Below are 6,699 nucleotides of genomic sequence, written 5' to 3'. Positions count from 1 at the left end.
TGCCTGGATTTTATCTGTTTTAGAGGCCACAGGGTGAGGGACTGACCTGGGATCTTCGTGTGGCCGCCTGGGGCTGCAGGAACCAGGACATTGATAACTACACCCTTCATCACAGTAAGTAAAGGGAGAAAGGGAAACCTACCAAGTCCGGAGCCCTGGCTGACTGTGGGAGGACAGATGGAGAAGATAAGCCCAGCCCCAGGGGAAACAATGACTGATTAGGTGTCTGCCTGTCTCCTTCCCCACTCAGACCTGGGAGCCGCCCTCCCACAGCTCCCTCCCCGAGGCCCACTACCTCTCACTCTATTATCACTCTCTCCACACGCCATTGTGCTCTCACCCAATTTCTCTCCTGCTTTTATTCCCTTCTCACCTTTCCCAGCCTTCCAGCCACTGTGAAAGAGAAAAATGGTAAGACATGCAAAGCTTTGACTTCAGCACAGAGATGAGGTGCTCTGTGTCTCCTGTGTTTGACCAGTTGCAAGCCAGCTGTGTCTGGTTGCTCGAGATCTAGCTAAGCTTTGCTGCCCTTTACAGTCTGTCTTCAGGATGCAGGGACTGGGAGGGCCCACACTGACCTTTGACCACACAGACAGTAATTATTTGCTGATGGCCAGCATGATGACAGGTGGAGAAACTAATCCCCACCAAAGGATTTTAGGAAAACATTCTTTGATCACTGACCGATGGAATTTCCGTATCCACGGAGGTGTCTCAGGCATATGTTCTGAGATCTATGGAATTGTTGTGTGCGTTGGGGTGAGGGCTGGGAAGCCTGTCCGTCTTGGCATCTGGGCCTGCTTTCTTCTGGGTGTGGGTCACCACCCTCCTCATGGACACAGCCTTCCTTCTTCCATTCTTGTGGGAGATCACCCAGGCTCCTGGAAGGCCCTTGCTCCCTCCCCGCTCAAGGCTGGGATGGTGTTTGTATGTGAACTGATGGGTATTCTATACCCGCTCTGTACCCAACCACACAATACCTGCCTGTTCTCAAAGCACCAGCCCAAAGGCACTCCAGCTTCTTCTCAGGTTTCGTGAACTGCACCTGGTCCTTCTTCCCCTGAGGCTGCAATGTTGGAGGCTGAGTAGATGGCCTCCTGGTGGCTCCCACAAGGCCAGGCCCCCGAGGCGACTGGGGTTTTAGAGGCTGTCACTATGGCAAGAGTCAAAGAGAGCCTCGAAGCTCGGGGCATCCTTCAGGAGTGAGCTACCTCTGGCTCCAAGCAAGAGGAGACTAACAGGTCTCAGGCTGGGCAGAGACAGGCCAGCTACTTTGGAAGCGCAAGGAGGTGTGCACAGGCACTGGCGTGGTGCCTGGAGGGCTTCCCAGTGTCCCCTTGAGAGCCCTTGGCCCACCTCCCAGCTAAGCTCAGCTGGGGGGCTCGGGCTCAGCTCTAAGCAAGCCTGGACAGAAATGGCCGTGGAGCTCACCCTTACCTGGCAGCTCCCACTACCAGCACAAATGAGCCGTTAAACAGCTTCCCCACTTCCCGGGGTGGGTGGGCAGTCAGGGCAAGTGGCTGCTGGTGGCCACTGCCTCATTTTCTGGTGCAGTTCCAGGTGGCCGGCGCCACTACTTCTTTTCTGTCCACACGCGGAGGCCAAGGGGTCTCCTGGGAGAGAGTTGCTTTGAAGCTCCTGCGCTGAACTCCTGCACCCTGTCTTGGTGTTGGGAAGCCTTACAGCTGCTCTGCGCTGGCAAAGCCTTCTCTCGCTAACTTGGGGCTTTTTGGATCAGGGTGTTGGTGAAGCAGAGTTTTGGCAAGAACCTCGGCAGCGGCTACCAAGAGGAGAAAGAAGGGAGATAATTAGACCTGGTAATTGGTTTGCTTTTTACTTTTTTTACAGGCAACAGTGACTATGGCTGGGAGAAGACACAGAAGAAAGTTGTCCTCCAGGATCAAGGCTAAGCTGTCTTGATTTTAGGGGAAAATGCTGGTCCCCGACCAGTCCAGTACTTCCCGTCACGTCTTGCCTGGCACATCTGTCTGGCTGTGAAATGATTCTCTGCACCCCATGCTGTCCCCAACACGGCAATGCAGGTTTATGGTACCCAGGTCCATGCTGAGCCCGGGACCAGGCATCTTAGAACCTTGAATCCAAAGGTAACCTTTAGATGGAGTTGCCCAACTCTGACGCCTCCAAGAAGAGATGCTGTGGGGCCTGTTGCAAAGGGCTTTATGGAAGCCTTTTGTTTCTGGGCAGAGCTGACTCATCATTTCCCCCAGATAAGTTTGCTCTCTGGGAGGTTTCCAGGCCCCCATCCCTCCAGTTGGCCGTTTCTCCAGACCAGATGGCTCATGTTAGATCTCAATTTGCAACGTGCTACCCTTCACGGGCACATGTTCTGGATTCGTCCCAAACTGAGCAGCTGATTCACTGGGACGTTCTGGGAGGTCCTCGCCATTTGATTCCAACTCAGCACATCAGCATAGAACCTGCGAGTAGGATTTCCAGTTTTTGTGGGGAGCCTATTGATTCTAAGCCCAGACCCAGAAGTGCAGTCCTGGGAGACTGAAGTTGGACCTCAGGCGGAGTGCCCCGGGAGCTCTGCATCTGGTCCTTAGGTTCTGCTGTTGCCCCCGGGAGGGCTGCTTCCTCAAAGTTCATCAGAAGTGGACTCAGTGGGATCAATGACCTGTTTTTGTGGCCATTTAATATCTTGGATAAAAGCAGAGGAAAGAATTCATGACCAATCTGAGCTCTGAGAGTTTAGGTTTAAACAGGATGGCCTTTCTTCAGCTTCCCTCCTTCCCAGTTACCGACCCGTTTATACAGCAGACACTTATTGAGCAAGTATTGTGTGCCAGACATTGTTCTTAGGGCTCGGGGATAAGGATAAAAAGATGATCTTTGCCTTCAAGGGACTTAATGACTAATGTCTGAGATAGGCAGGCACTGAGAACAAAGTGAGTGAGAGCTGACGTAACGCAGTGGTCAAGAGCCCAGACTCAGGAGCCAGACCACCTGGCTCAGGCTCCTGCTCTGCCACTTAGAAGCATGTGACTTTGGACAAATTACTTCACCACTACGTGCACCAGTTTCCTCATCGGTAGAATGAGAATAATAACGATACCTACTTTAGTGTTTTATGAGGATAAATTAGTTACTAGATTTAAAGTGCTTCGAACCGTGCCAGGAATAGTGAGGGTGGTACACATCTGAGATAGGTTAAAGCTATAGCGTCGAAGGACTAATTGGATGAAGGACTTAAGAGGAAGGAAGAGGTAAGGTATGTACCCCAGGATTCTGGGATCTGGACATGTGCAGCCAGGAAAGCTCTTTTGAGCCTAGGGGCCACTACCATATACATATATCTATATATACTTTATTTTAAATGTAAGTGTAGTTGATTTATAATATTGTGTTAGTTTCAGGTGTACAGCAAAGCGATTCAGTTATATATACATATATGTATATATATATTCTTTTTTCCCTTGATTCTTTTCCATTATATTTTCTTACAAGATATTGAATACAGTTCCCTGTGCTATACAGTAAATCCTTGTTGTTTATCTATTTTATATACACTCATGTGCATCTGTTAATCCCATACTCCCAGTTTATCCCACCCTTGCTTCCCACTTGATAACCATAAGTTCATTTTCTCATTGTGAGTCTGTTTCTGTTTTGTAAATAAGTTCATTTGACTTTTTTTTTTTTTTTTTGCGGTACGCGGGCCTCTCACTGTTGTGGCCTCTCCCGTTGCGGAGCACAGGCTCCGGACGCGCAGGCTCAGCGGCCATGGCTCACGGGCCCAGCCGCTCTGCGGCACGTGGGATCTTCCCGGACCGGGGCACGAACTCGTGTCCCCTGCATCGGCAGGCGGACTCTCAACCACTGCGCCACCAGGGAAGACCCTGACTATTTTTTAGATTCCACATATAAGTGCTATCATATATTATTTGTCTTTCTCTGTCTGACTTACTTCACTTAGTGTTGTATTCTCTAGGTCCATCCACGTTCCTGCAAGTGGCATTATTTCATTCTTTTTTGTGGCTGAGTAATATTCTGCTGTGTGTGTGTGTGTGTGTGTGTGTGTGTGTGTGTGTGTGTGTATACCACACCTTCTTTATCCATTTATCTGTCAATGGACAGTTAGTTTGCTTCCATGTCTTGGTTATTGTAAATAGTGCTGCTATGAACATTGGGATGCATGTGTCTTTTCGAAATAGAGCTTTCGTCTTTTCTGCATATATGCCCAGGAGTGGGATTGCAGGATCATATGGTAACTCTATTTTTAGTTTTTTAAGTAACCTCTAGGCTGTTTTCCATAGTGGCTGCACCAATTTACATCCCACCAACAGTGTAGGAGGGTTCTCTTTTCTCCACACCCTCTCCAGCATTTATTATTTGTAGACTTTTTGATGATGGCCATTCTGACAAGTGCAAGGTGATACCTCATTGTAGTTTTGATTTGCTTTCCTTTAATAATTTGTGATGTTAAGCATCTTTTCATGTGCCTCTTGGCCATCTGTATGTCTTCTTTGGACAAACGTCTATTTAGGTCTTCTGCCCATTTTTTGGTTGGGCTTTTTGTTCTTCTGTTATTGAATTGTATGAGCTCCTTGTGTATTTTGGAAATTAGGCCCAAATTGTCAGTCACATCATTTGCAAATATTTTCTCCTAGTAGTAGGTTGTCTTTCTGTTTTTGTTTACGGTTTCCTTTGCTGTGCAAAATATTTTAAGTTTGATTAGGTTCTATTTGTTTCTTTTTGCTTTTATTTCTATTGCCTTGGGAGACTGACCTAAGAAAAGACTGCTACAATTTGTGTCAGAGAATGTTTTGCCTATGTTCTCATCTAGGAGTTTTATGGTGTCATGTCATATTTAAGTCTTTAAGCCATTTTGAGTTTATTTTTATCTATGGTGTGAAGGAGTGTTCTAAATTCATTGATTTACATGCAGCTGTCCAGCTTTCCCAACACCCGTTGCTGAAGAAACTGTCTTTTCTCCATTGTATATTCTTGCCTCCTTTGTCAAAGATTAATTGACCCTAGGTGTGTGGGTTTATTTCTGGGCTCTCTATTCTGTTCCATTGATCTATATGTCTGTTTCTGTGCCAACACCACAGTGTTTTGATTACTGTAGCTTTGTAGTATTGTCTGAAGTCTGGAAGGTTATGCCTCCAGCTTTGTTCTTTTTCCTCAGGATGCTGTGGCAGTTCTGGGTCTTTTGTGCTTCCATAGAGATTTTAGGATTATTTAATTCTAGTCTGTGGAAAATGTCATAGGTAATTTGATAGGGATCACATTATATCTGTAGATTGCTTTGGGTAGTATGGCCATTTTAACTATATTAATTCATCCAATCCAAGAGCATGGGATATCTTTCCATTTCCTTGAATCATCTTCGATTTCCTTTATCAATGTTTTATAGTTCTCAGCATGTAAGTCTTTCACCTCCTTGATTAGGTTTATTCCTAACCAAGGAATTTTTTAATGTGATTTTAAAAACGATTTTTTTTTACTTTCTCTTCCTGATATTTCATTGTTAGTGTAATATATATATATATATATATATATATATATATATGTTTTTTAATCTTGAGTAATTATGGCCTTGGTTTGTTTCTTTGTAGAGTGGGGATAATCATATCTTCCCTCCCAACCTCAGAAAAACCAATATTTGAATCTACTATGTCCCAGACAGTTTCATTCTAAGATTGAGATAAATAACATATTCTAAATGTGTTTATTTTAAAAATTGTGATTTTCTCTCTACCACCTCCCCGACCTCATACCCACCAATAGCCTGGGTAACTGAAAGACGACCAAGCAGGCAGGACTTTGGTCTGGCTTTGATAACAGCAGGTACTGCTGTGGTCCTGTTTTGCCTCCATGCAATTCATCACATTTCCATGCTGTTTAGTTCCTGGTTCCTAAAGCCTTGTGACCCCATGGGAGGCTGGTGATTTCTTCAGAAGGAGGATCTGGGAGCAGTAAGAAGCCTCGTGAGAAGGGCTGGGCTGCTCAGAGGTGAAGTTTTCTGGATGATATGATGAGATGGGTTGAGGACACACATTCCCCTGTGCAGACCGGTCCCTCCGGGTCCTGGAGGAGCTTCAAGCTCCTAGGAGCTTGTCTGTGCCGCAGGGCTTCTGTAAGGCAGGCTCTGCACAAAGCATGAGCTTGTTAACAGAGGTGGGTGGGGAGCATTCACATCCTTTGACTGAGGGGAAAGGCCGGATTGGCGGGTGGTAGTGCGGGGAGCGCGGCAGCCTCACTGCTCATTACCGTGAGCTGCCTTCAGGTGTCCTGGAGAGACTTCTTGGCGAGGTTTCAGAGCTTGCCACCAAGATTATGGCCCCGGCTGGCCTGGCAGCCGTGTGAGGGAGGAGGAAGTCTGCAGCAGATGGAGCAGGATTCCCGCCTGTTTGGGAGGCTGGCCAACTCTAATGGGATTACCATCCGCTGCCCTGGTATCCGCCAGGAAGTTGTGAAATGAAATCTCAAGGACCCTACCACAGAGAGTGTGTGGGATGACTTGGCTGAAGCAAGAATCCTTGGGGAAATCGGTCCACTTCCCTGGCACTCCATTAGTCTCTTTCCAGAACAGAAGCTCTGCCTCGGAGCCCAGCACTGGGCATCTGGTCTGTTCTCTGCAATGGCAGCCTGTGGCCTTGGGTGGGGACGAGAGAGATGGTACCCTGGCAGGATGCTGGGGGGTGATGCGGTGACATGAAGGGATGCCTGGGC

This window comes from Stenella coeruleoalba (genome assembly GCF_951394435.1).
Source record: "Stenella coeruleoalba genome assembly, chromosome: 1".
In the NCBI taxonomy this organism is placed as follows: Eukaryota; Metazoa; Chordata; class Mammalia; order Artiodactyla; family Delphinidae; genus Stenella; species Stenella coeruleoalba.
This window is presented reverse-complemented; position numbering follows the sequence as displayed.